Below are 13,265 nucleotides of genomic sequence, written 5' to 3'. Positions count from 1 at the left end.
CACATAGTATAAGCCAAACATTAGACATAAATGGAGTACAATGGTACATGTGCAAAGATAATACATAAAAGTAACCAGAAAGCCCTCCAATAACCCAAGTCACTTGGAGCCTATCACTCCATATATAAAGTGCGTATGCATAGTATAGGGGCACAGAAAAAGAGTATCCTGCCAAATAAGAGTCTATCTAGTACCACAATGGGAAGATAATTATTTCATAGGGAATTGGCAGTAACTCAGTGCAGACCAATCTATATCTAAAGTGCATATGCATAGTATAAGAGCACAAGGCAATAAGTGTTCTGCCAAACAAAACCCTATCCAGCGCCGCAGTAGGAAGATAAGTGCTTCGTGGGGAGTTGGCAGTCACTTACCGCTGACAGGGGTTGGAGGGTCCTGGGACAGATGTGCAATTAAAAGCCCCCCGACGCGCGTTTCGCGTCACGAATTGACCGCTTTATCAAGGAGGTGTGTATTACCTTACAAGAAGGACCTTTTAAGGTCAGAGGGTAGATCGCGTGTCCAATTTGGACCAATCACAGTGGTTTAAAGGCGGCGCATGCGCACCGCAAACCACAGGTCCTAGAGATGCACCGGAGCGTCACGCGCTACTGCGCACGCGCGGGGAAGAGAGTCCCCAGGCGTGCGAGCAGGGCAGAGAGACGCGCCGATGCATAGCAGGAATCCCGGGTCGCGGCACGCATGCGCACAGCCACCGTATCACCAATGGGCAGGGTAAGTAATAATAAGCCCAGCCGGACATGCTGCAAGTACAGAGTATGAAAAACAAGCAAAAAAACCGAATCATAAGAGACATGAACATAGATATAATGATAGTAGAGCAGAGATATTAGTTGGTACACAAGTTGATTTTCAATTCCCCAGAGAGACCGGGGATGACTTCTATCTCTGCTTCCTCTGAAACGTTCACCAAAGCAAGATGCTTGAATAATGGAGGAGATATGAATATATAGAGCAGATCCAGCTCAGATGTAAGGAGAGTAATCCCAGAGGTATCTTTAGACAGGTCCTACTGTAAGATATACAAATATAAATATTAAACATATAGTAACAATTAAAAACAAGGAATCAACGACACCACCCCAGGCATAAAGAGTGGGTGACCGGTAGGGAAAGTATTACAGAATAAAAATAATAAAAGACTTAATAGTACAGCAGACGGATATGTACAGGTGTAAGTTCCTCAGGACCCCAAAAATGAGGAAAAGGACACGGATTCATTCAGACCCTTCGGGGTCAGGGTATCCAGTATGGTAATCCATTTGGCCTCAACCTGCGCCAGTATTTTCTTATAGTTCCCCCCTCTTATGCCAAGGTGAATTACTGTAAATCTATCCCCCTCACCTTGAACGATGTTGGATCACAATTGTGATACTGTCGATAGTGACGGGGGATGGTTTTGAGGAGGGTCACGTCGGTCGCCGTCTTGGCAGCGCAAATGTCCCGCACATGTTCTCGCACCCTTATTCTGAGCTCCCTTGACGTAAGTCCTACGTAAATTTTGGAACACCCGCATGTAGCATAATATATGACATTTGTGCTACTGCAGGAGATCCGGTGCCTTATGTCAAAGATTTTTTTACCATCGGAGCTACAGAAGGTGGAGCAGCGCAGGACATTTGCACAGGCAAGACAGCGACCGCATGATATAGATCCAGGTGTAGGGCCTTTTTTGGAACCAAAGGGGTGTTTCACAGTAGGCACATAATGGCTCCTAACAAGGAGGTCTTTCAAGTTCTTAGACCTTCTTGCGGTCATGAGAGGGTAACTACCCAGGGATGTTCCCAGGGAGGGTTCAGTGCTCAAAATAGACCAATGCTTAGAAAGGATCTGCCGCATGTCCTCCCATTCATGATTAAATGTTGATATGAACCTAATAGGTCCATTATAGGTAGTCTCTGTTCGGGCTCTAGTGCTTTTTAAAAGATCGCCGCGTGGAGTAGCCCGCGCCCTGCAATATCCCTGTTTTATGCACCGGTTTGAATAGCCGCGTGCTACAAATCTGGATTTGAGGTCAGAAGCTTGTGCCTCAAATTTTGCATCTGACGAACAGATCCGCCTCATCCGGAGGAACTGTCCGACCGGGACGACCCTAATGGTGGAAGAATTGTGTGCAGAAGACGCATGAATCAAGGAATTCACAGATGTCGGTTTACGGTATACATCAGTCTGGATGGACCTATTTACATCCACTTCAAAACTGACATCCAAAAAACTCACCTTTTTGACATCATAATTATAGGTCAAAAATATGTTAAAAGAATTCCGATTCAGTGTTTCCATAAATTCCCCGAGCTGCTGCACCGTCCCATCCCAGAGAAAAAATACATCGTCTATATATCTATGCCAGCACAGCACATGGGAGGCGGCCCGTGGGCCCTCGTCGCCAAAAATGAATCTCTCCCACGAGCCCAGGAAGAGATTTGTCATCATTTGTCATTTGTCATCATTGTCATTGAGACACATATACACTCACTGGCCACTTTATTAGGTACACCTGTCCAACTTCTTGTTAACACTTAATTTCTAATCAGCCAATCACATGGCGGCAACTCAGTGCATTTAGGCATGTAGACATGGTCAAGACAATCTCCTGCAGTTCAAACCGAGCATCAGTATGGGGAAGAAAGGTGATTTGAGTGCCTTTGAACGTGGCATGGTTGTTGGTGCCAGAAGGGCTGGTCTGAGTATTTCAGAAACTGCTGATCTACTGGGATTTTCACGCACAACCATCTCTAGGGTTTACAGAGAATGGTCCGAAAAAGAAAAAAAATCCAGTGAGCGGCAGTTCTGTGGGCGGAAATGCCTTGTTGATGCCAGAGGTCAGAGGAGAATGGGCAGACTGGTTCGAGCTGATAGAAAGGCAACAGTGACTCAAATCGCCACCCGTTACAACCAAGGTAGGCCTAAGAGCATCTCTGAACGCACAGTGCGTCGAACTTTGAGGCAGATGGGCTACAGCAGCAGAAGACCACACCGTGTACCACTCCTTTCAGCTAAGAACAGGAAACTGAGGCTACAATTTGTACAAATTGAGTCTCGATTTCTGCTGCGACATTCAGATGGTAGGGTCAGAATTTGGCGTAAACAACATGAAAGCATGGATCCATCCTGCCTTGTATGGAGCATCTTTGGGATGTGCAGCCGACAAATCTGCGGCAACTGTGTGATGCCATCATGTCAATATGGACCAAAATCTCTGAGGAATGCTTCCAGCACCTTGTTGAATCTATGCCACGAAGAATTGAGGCAGTTCTGAAGGCAAAAGGGGGTCCAACCTGTTACTAGCATGGTGTACCTAATAAAGTGGCCGGTGAGTGTATATCTAATATATAATTGCCTAGAATACTACTTCCTGCAATTTGTGCCAACTTCCGTGGCTTTGTCCGGAGCTAATGTCCGGAGCTAATGTCCGGAGCTAATGTCCGGAGATAATGTCCGGAGCTAATGTCCGGAGATAATGTCCGGAGATAAGTGACGTCACCAGTGTCCTACACCCAGCCAGAGCACAGGGGCCCCAGGCAGCATATGGGGCCCCAGGCAGAGCACAGTGGCCCCAGGCAGAGCACAGGGGCCCCAGGCAGCATATGGGGCCCCAGGCAGAGCACAGTGGTCCCAGGCAGAGCACAGGGGCCCCAGGCAGCCTATGGGGCCCCAGGCAGAGCACAGTGGCCCCAGGCAGAGCACAGGGGCCCCAGGCAGCATATGGGGCCCCAGGCAGAGCGCAGGGGCCCCAGGCAGCATATGGGGCCCCAGGCAGAGCACAGTGGCCCCAGGCAGAGCACAGGGGCCCCAGGCAGAACATGGGGCCCCAGGCAGAGCACAGGGGCCCCAGGCAGCATATGGGGCCCCAGGCAGAGCACAGGGGCCCCAGGCAGAGCACAGGGGCCCCAGGCAGCATATGGGGCCCCAGGCAGAGCACAGTGGTCCCAGGCAGAGCACAGGGGTCCCAGGCAGCTTATGGGGCCCCAGGCAGAGCACAGTGGCCCCAGGCAGAACATGGGGCCCCAGGCAGAGCACAGGGGCCCCAGGCAGCATATGGGGCCCCAGGCAGAGCACAGTGGCCCCAGGCAGAGCACAGGGGCCCCAGGCAGCATATGGGGCCCCAGGCAGAGCACAGTGGTCCCAGGCAGAGCACAGGGGCCCCAGGCAGCTTATGGGGCCCCAGGCAGAGCACAGTGGCCCCAGGCAGAACATGGGGCCCCAGGCAGAGCACAGGGGCCCCAGGCAGAGCACAGGGGCCCCAGGCAGAGCACAGGGGCCCCAGGCAGCATATGGGGCCCCAGGCAGAGCACAGTGGCCCCAGGCAGAGCACAGGGGCCCCAGGCAGAACATGGGGCCCCAGGCAGAGCACAGGGGCCCCAGGCAGCATATGGGGCCCCAGGCAGAGCACAGTGGTCCCAGGCAGAGCACAGGGGCCCCAGGCAGCCTATGGGGCCCTAGGCAGAGCACAGTGGCCCCAGGCAGAACATGGGGCCCCAGGCAGAGCACAGGGGCCCCAGGCAGAGCACAGGGGCCCCAGGCAGCATATGGGGCCCCAGGCAGAGCACAGTGGTCCCAGGTAGAGCACACGGGCCCCAGGCAGCCTATGGGGCCCCAGGCAGAGCACAGGGGCCCCAGGCAGCATATGGGGCCCCAGGCAGAGCACAGGGGCCCCAGGCAGCATATGGGGCCCCAGGCAGAGCACAGGGGCCCCAGGCAGCATATGGGGCCCCAGGCAGAGCACAGTGGCCCCAGGCAGAGCACAGGGGCCCCAGGCAGAACATGGGGCCCCAGGCAGAGCACAGGGGCCCCAGGCAGAGCACAGGGGCCCCAGGCAGCATATGGGGCCCCAGGCAGAGCACAGGGGCCCCAGGCAGCATATGGGGCCCCAGGCAGAGCACAGCGATATTTTGGACCACTGTGCGGTGTTTCAGACCCCCTGTGTGATGTCTGGGGCCCTGTTCTTAAGTATATTAAAGATTAAAGTAACGTATATTAAAGTATATTATAGATCAAATTCGACATTTTATGAGCACCATTGAGTGATATACTCAAGAATGACATAATTTTTCAACATTTTATGGTTTCAAACTGTAAACACTCAGAGTTTTTTTTACTTCAACCAGAAAACCTTAACGGTTCATAAAAAACTTGACTGTTCAGGATATGATAAAAGTCATAGTATTCTGAATCTTTAACTTATAAAGATACCTTTACATGGGGTGATTATTGGTTCCAGAGAGGCTTTTGGCCGATAATCGTACACATGGCTGGTGACAGGACAATCTAATATATAATTGTTGCTGTGGCTTTGTGCTGGTGGGGCGGCGCGGTCTGGAGTCTTGGGGACTCAGTCTCGCAGCATGGGTGCTGTGGGGCAACAGGCCGTCCGCCCTGCTGCTGCATGGCCGCTGCGGCGGTGGTCGCCGCACGGCTCCGCTCCGTTAGGGCGTTAGGACCCACTACGAGGTTTGCCATGAAGGGGCAGTGGGCTTCATACAGTCTGATCAGAATGTTAAACTGAAAACCTCATGTTCAGTATTTAAATTTTTGCCTAGCGGCTTTAGATCAACGTATGATTTTGGGATGTGCGGTTCATGCTCTTTTTTTTCTTTTTGCACATAGCATGTACTTGTCTCTTTTTTTGGACCAGCACTCCTCCCATTTGGCTCAGGTGATTTTAATTAGCAGGAGACTGCAAAGTAAGGGGTCTAGCCCATTTTGGTTCTCACTGAAGAGCTGGAGGAAGGTGAGTTTAAATGCTCCCTTCATTTTGGTGCTGGTGCTGTGTGGCGGCCATTGTTGCTGTGGCTTTGTGCTGGTGGGGCTGCGCGGTCTGGAGTCTTGGGGACTCAGTCTCGCAGCATGGGTGCTGTGGGGCAACAGGCCGTCCGCCCTGCTGGTGCATGGCCGCTGCGGCGGTGGTCGCCGCACGGCTCCGCTCTGTTAGGGCGTTAGGACCCACTACGAGGTTTGCCGTGAAGGGGCAGTGGGCTTCATACAGTCTGATCAGAATGTTAAACTGAAAACCTCATGTTCAGTATTTAAATTTTTGCCTAGCGGCTTTAGATCAACGTATGATTTTGGGATGTGTGGTTCATGCTCTTTTTTTTCTTTTTGCACATAATATATAATTGCCTAGAATACTACTTCCGGCAATTTGTGCCAACTTCCGTGGCTTTGTCCGGAGATAATGTCTGGAGATAAGTGACGTCACCAGCGTCCTACACCCGCTCAGGGTGGACAAAGATATATGCCTTCGTGGTGCGCGGCACTTTTCTGATTGGTTGCCGCCTGCCGCGAGCGACCAATCAGAAATGTGCCGTACTGTGACACACTCCGCCTGCCATTTTGGTGTGATTTTTGAATTTTTACATCACAGTAAGTTTCTACTGCGTGGAGGCGGTCCCAGTGACGTCGCTCTTCAAGCTCCTGCCGAATTTCGTCAAAAAAATGATAATACCATTTACCAAAACTATATATATTTAGTTGTGAAGTGGTTCAGTGACATTTTCACACCAATTTTGAACTTTTGTTTGGTGTTTTCTCCATATACTGCCTATTATTCACTGACTGTTATACTGAGAGACTGCCGTTTATTAACCTCTTCTTTGCCACACTGGGTATATTGCTCTATTATTTGCCACATAAGGACATTGTCCATTATTGCCCAGCAATTTCTCTGCAATATAAACTGCCTATTTATTAATATCTGTATTCCTGCAAAGAACTATTGCCTATTATTAACTGGCTATTTTCCTACTACCTGACACTGCCTCTTATTAACCTGTTGTTTGCCACCACCACGCTTAAAGCTGTTTAGCTTAGTCAACATGAGCTCTAATAGTAAGGATACTAATGACACAGAGCCCAAAGCTGCTGATGGCGCACGTAAGATTAGGTCTGATATAAAGTATACTAATAATGCAGAGCAAAAAGACGCCGATGCCGCACGTAAGCGTAAACAGCGTGCTAACAAGAGTACAGAGGATAGATGCAAGCGCCTGGACACTGTTAAGTATAGTAATGACACAGAGTCCAAAGCTGCTGATGGCGCACGTAAGATCAGGTCTGATATAAAGTATGGTAATGATGCAGAGCGAAAAGCCGCCGATGCCGCACGTAAGCGTAAACAGCGTGTTAACAAGAGTACAGAGGATAGATGCAAGTGCCTGGATACTGTTAAGTATACTAATGACACAGAGCCCAAAGCTGCTGATGGCGCACGTAAGATCAGGTGTGATATAAAGTATGGTAATGATGCAGAGCGAAAAGCCGCCGATGCCGCACGTAAGCGCAAACAGCGTGTTAACAAGAGTACAGAGGATAGATGCAAGCGCCTGGATACTGTTAAGTATACTAATGACACAGAGTGTAAAGCTGCTGATGGCGCACGTAAGATCAGGTCTGATATAAAGTATGGTAATGATGCAGAGCGAAAAGCCGCCGATGCCACACGTAAGCGCAAACAGCATGTTAACAAGAGTACAGAGGATAGATGCAAGCGCCTGGATACTGTTAAGTATACTAATGACACAGAGTCCAAAGCTGCTGATGGCGCACGTAAGATCAGGTCTGATATAAATTATGGTAATGATGCAGAGCAAAAAGCCGCCGATGCTGCACGTAAGCGCAAACAGCGTGCTAACAAGAGTACAGAGGAGAGATGCAAGCGCCTGGACACTGTTAAGTATACTAATGACACAGAGCCCAAAGCTGCTGATGGCGCACGTAACATCAGGTCTGATAATAAGTATACCAATGACGCAGAGCGAAAAGCCGCCGATGCTGCACGTGAGCGTAAACAGCGTGCTAACAAGAGTACAGAGGATAGATGCAAGCGCCTGGACACTGTTAAGTATACTAATGACACAGAGCCCAAAGCTGCTGATGGCGCACGTAACATCAGGTCTGATAATAAGTATACCAATGACGCACAGCGAAAAGACACCGATGCTGCACGTAAGCGCAAACAGCGTGCTAACAAGAGTACAGAGGATAGATGCAAGCGCCTGGACACTGTTAAGTATACTAATGACACAGAGCCCAAAGCTGCTGATGGCGCACGTAACATCAGGTCTGATAATAAGTATACCAATGACGCAGAGCGAAAAGCCGCCGATGCCGCACGTAAGCGCAAACAGCGTGCTAACGAGACTACAGAGGACAGACAGAAGCGCCTGGACACTGTTAATGCTGCTTGCAATAAACGCATTACTAATGAGTCTTTTGAGGACAAAACTAATCGATTAAGTAATAAAGCTGCTGCTGCACGCTCTCAACGTTGCAAACATAATATTTCCACGTCCTCAGTCATAGATTCTGCCCACAATACAGCTTCTTTGTCTCCATTCATAGAATGTGTGCAGCCTGAAGCTCCTTTAACCGTTGGTAAATCTGCACGTAAGCGCAAACACTGTCCTACTTACACTCCAAATGATAAACGCCGTCGCCTGTACACCGTTAAGTCTGCTTATAAGACATGCTTCACACCTGACTCTTCTAAGGCAACAAACAAACTATTACCAAATGCAGCTGGTGCACGCCGTGAACGGCGCAAAAAAACCGCTTGCACCTCCATATTAATAAACCCTGACCACGATACACCTTCCAACTCCTCAGTGATTGAATCTGTGGACAGTGAAGATCCTCTACCAGGTCCACGCTTTATATATGTTGGCTTAAAGAAACATTCCAATGCTCCGTTACCACAACCTGTACCTCAACATCCTACAGGTTTTACTAATGATGACAGTACCATAGTAGAACACTCCTGTGGTCCTATGAACTATTTATGTGAACATTGTCAAGCATTACATTTTAATGCTGAGATACCAGCAGATAAAAATTTTACTCTGTGTTGTCACAAGAGTAAAGTGCATATACCTATACCCCAATATCCCGAGGTCTTTAAACGATTGCTGACAGGGGAGAGTGAGTTCAGTAAGAATCTCATGGAAAATATTCGTAGTATTAACAGCTCATTTGCTTTCGCCTCCATGGGTGCCAATATATCCCCTCCACCTGGACATGGCCCTTACTGTTTCCGTATACATGGACAAATATATCATCGTACTGGAACCCTACATCCCAGTGATGATCAAGTTGCAGCTTATGCCCAACTGTATATTTTGGATACCGCTACCGCGAATGAACGTTTAAACTGTGAACAAAATCAAAAATGTCATCCCACTTTGATGAGTATAATTGCTCTTCAGTTAGACAATGTGAATCCCTTTGTTGCTGCCTACAAAATGTTACGAGATGTGGAACATGAAGAACATCTTAAAGCTGAAGCTAATGGCACTCTCATGCCAAATATCATCATGGCCCTTAAACAAGATCGGAATCAACACCCTCGCCGATATAATAATCCAACTGTCAATGAAGTTGCTGTCGTATTTGAAAATGACAATGGAGAGCCACCATTTAATCGTGATATTTTAATACATTTACAACCGGACCCCAAAAATCCTTTGGCGCCAAGAACACAACAGGTCAGCATTCTACACAGTAATTTAGATGCTTTACTCTATCCTTTATTTTTCCCTTACGGAGACCAGGGCTGGCATGATGGCCTCAAGCAACAAGGGCAAAGTCCACGCAGAGTTACACAACTGCAATATTACTGCTATGTGCTGTCTGTCCGTAATCAGTTTAATCCACTCCTGAATGGTGGCAAACTCACTCAGCAGTACTTAGTGGATGCTTATGTGAAAATCGAGGCAAATCGCCTAAATTATATCCGTCAACACCAAAAGGATTTGAAAGTAGAGGATTATTGTGTACTCCAGGAACATCTCCAGAAAAAATCCATTGAGAAGGGCATCCCCATTGGAAAAACGGTCATTTTACCATCTTCGTTTGAAGGCAGTCCCAGGAATATGCAGCAGCGGTACCAGGATGCCATGGCTATTGTGACTAAATATGGTCGTCCTGATCTATTCATCACCATGACCTGTAATCCGAAATGGAATGAGATTACTGAGAATTTGGAACCTTGGCAGCGTGTGGAACATAGACCTGATTTGGTGGCACGTGTTTTCAAAATAAAACTGGAAGCACTTTTAAAAGACATTAACAACGGATTATTTGGGAAAGTTTGCGCTATGGTTCATGTAATTGAATTTCAAAAACGTGGCCTTCCACACGCTCACATTTTGATTATTCTGGACAGCAACTCCAAATTAAGGACTGAGGAGGACATAGACAATACAGTGTGGGCTGAAATTCCCAATCCTACCCACTACCCTCAGCTCCATAAAATTGTTCTCCAACATATGATTCATGGTCCGTGTGGAGAACACAACCCAAATTCTCCCTGTATGGATCTGGGGAAGTGTACAAAAGGTTTCCCTAAAGATTTGCAACCAAGAACCATCATAGCTAAGGACGCCTATCCTACTTATCGCAGACACTTTGGCCCATCTTTTCAACACCATTCTAACATGATTGACAATTCGTGGGTGGTTCCATATAATCCGTTCCTGCTATTAAAATACAAGTGCCATATAAATGTCGAAGTTTGTGGTTCCATTCAGGCTGTGAAATATTTATTTAAATACGTCTACAAAGGACATGATAAAGCCAATCTTGAAATCTGCCAGACTAACATCCAACATGATGAAACACACCAATTCATGGATTCAAGATATGTCAGTGCACCAGAGGCAGCTTGGCGTATATTCTCATATCCAATGCATAAACAATCTCATAGCATCATTCGCCTTGCTGTACATCTACCGCATTCTCAGCCACTCTATTTTCATGAGGATGACTCTATTGGAAACATCAAACAAAAGCTCCATCAAAATTCTACACTTATGGCCTACTTCAAGCTTAATCAGAACGACCATCATGCTCATATTTATTTATACCGTGAAATTCCCGAAAACTATGTTTGGAAAGAAGGTTCTTGTGAAGTTAGAAAGCGAGCAGGTGGTTCTGTGATTGGACGAATGTATACTGTCAGTGTGAAAGACCAAGAACGCTACTATTTAAGATTGTTATTGTTACATGTCAAAGGTGCAACCAGTTTTGACAGCATAAAAACTGTACACGGAGTCACACATGAAACCTTCAAAGATGCGGCATTAGCTCTTGGCTTACTATTTGATGATAGTCTGTGGAGAAATACATTACTTGATGCCAGTATTCTCAACATGCCAGCACAGCTACGTGACATGTTTGCCTACATTTGTATTTTTGGTCCTCCAGCTAAACCTCGGGACTTATGGGATGAATTTAAGGAACACTTTGTAGAAGACTACTGCTATGCATACCACTCCGACACTCTGGAGTGTGTCAATTGTGAAGGCTATGCTATGACAGATGTCCAACATGTTCTTAAAGCTCATGGCAAAACTTATACTGATTTTAATTTGCCACGTCCAGTCAAGAAACAACACCTCCTCCCACAGTATGATAAAGATTATGAGTTATCAGCAGCTGCTGAAATGAAAGCTACTCTAAATGAGGACCAACTTTTTGCTTTTGATGCTATCACTCAAGCTTTAGAAGACACTAATTCTACAGCAAAGTGTTTTTTCCTTGATGGTCCTGGTGGCAGCGGAAAAACGTACCTATATCATCTACTCCTACATCAGCTAAGAGGACAAGGAGACATTGTGTCACCTGCTGTCACTACTGGAATTGCCGCCAACTTGCTACAAGGTGGACGAACCATTCATTCTCTTTATGGGATTCCAATTCCTGTGAATGAAACATCTGTTTCCAGGATTAAGAATGATACCGATGCAGCAAAAGATTTGCACAGCACTAAACTTTTTATTATTGATGAGTGCACAATGCTATCCAAATATGCATTGCATGTCATTGATAGAGTTTTACGTGATGTCATGACAACAAATGTAGCTCACAAAGAAAAAACACCGTTTGGAGGTAAAGTGATTGTTTTTGGAGGCGACTTTAGACAATGTCTTCCTGTCATCCCTCATGGGACAAGAACTGATGTTGTAGAGAGCTGTATAAAATATTCACAACACTAGCAACATTTTACTCGCCTGCCACTTATTAACAACATGCGCTCCATTGATCCTCACTACAGCAGTTGGTTGCTTCAACTGGGAAATGGTGAACTATCTAATGAACATAACCTTGGAGATGATGTAATTGAAATTCCTCCAGACATGGTATGCACTGGCTCTTTAATAATTGAAATTTTTGGAGATAATCTTTGTATTGATGTGAATGACACCGAAAGCATAAATAAAGCTGCATCTCATGCAATTTTATGTCCAAAAAATGAGGACGTTGAGAAAGTCAATTCCCAAGTCATGGATTTATTGATAGGTGACTATACTGAATATATCAGTGATGATTCCATCGATCCTGATGAAGCTGATGACCTCGATCAATACCCACTTGAGTTTTTGAATTCACTAACACCAACTGGAATGCCTTCACATCGGCTGAAACTTAAAATTGGCACCATTGTCATGTTATTACGTAATCTGAACACGAACAAAGGTCTCTGCAATGGTACGCGGCTTATTGTCACTGCCTTACATGCCAATATCATACTGGCTAAAGTAATTAGTGGGTCAGCAGCAGGAAATGTGGTATTCATTCCAAGAATTGATTTGTGTCCATCAGAGACTGGATTACCTTTTAAATTAAGACGGAGACAATTTCCTATCAAGCCCGCATTTGCAATGACCATAAATAAATCTCAAGGCCAGACCCTCCATCGAGTTGGCATTTATCTACCAGAACCTGCTTTTGCCCATGGTCAATTGTATGTTGCTTTTTCCAGGGTGAAGCAATGTTGCAATGTGAGGGTTAAAGTGGTTAATACACCACTTCAAGGACAATTATTGGCTGATAGTACTAAAGTCTTCACACGTAATATTATCTACAAAAATATTTTAGTTTAAAGTTACTTTTCTTTTTTTTCATTATTCAGTTTTTCTAATAACATAGACAGCAATAGGCAAATTCTATGTATAGAGATAAGGAAAAAAAACAAAAACAAAAAAAATTAGTGTAGCCATAGACATATAGATTTTAAGTACTTATGTAGGAAATACGTATATAACATACGTACTCATTAGCATATAGGGTTAATAACTCTATATCATATCTACATAAATTTAGAAATATGATATATCAATACATATTTTTATAGGCAAGTAGAACACACATTAAGTACAAGATGTAAGATGTGTATCATCCAAATGCCTGTATTTGGTGATAGGAACCTGTATTTGAAGCTCCAGCAGTATAGCTGCTGAGAGATTTCA

The sequence above is a fragment of the Ranitomeya variabilis genome, chromosome 2 (genome assembly GCF_051348905.1).
Source record: "Ranitomeya variabilis isolate aRanVar5 chromosome 2, aRanVar5.hap1, whole genome shotgun sequence".
Taxonomy (NCBI): Eukaryota; Metazoa; Chordata; class Amphibia; order Anura; family Dendrobatidae; genus Ranitomeya; species Ranitomeya variabilis.
Note: the sequence above shows the minus strand (reverse complement) of the source record.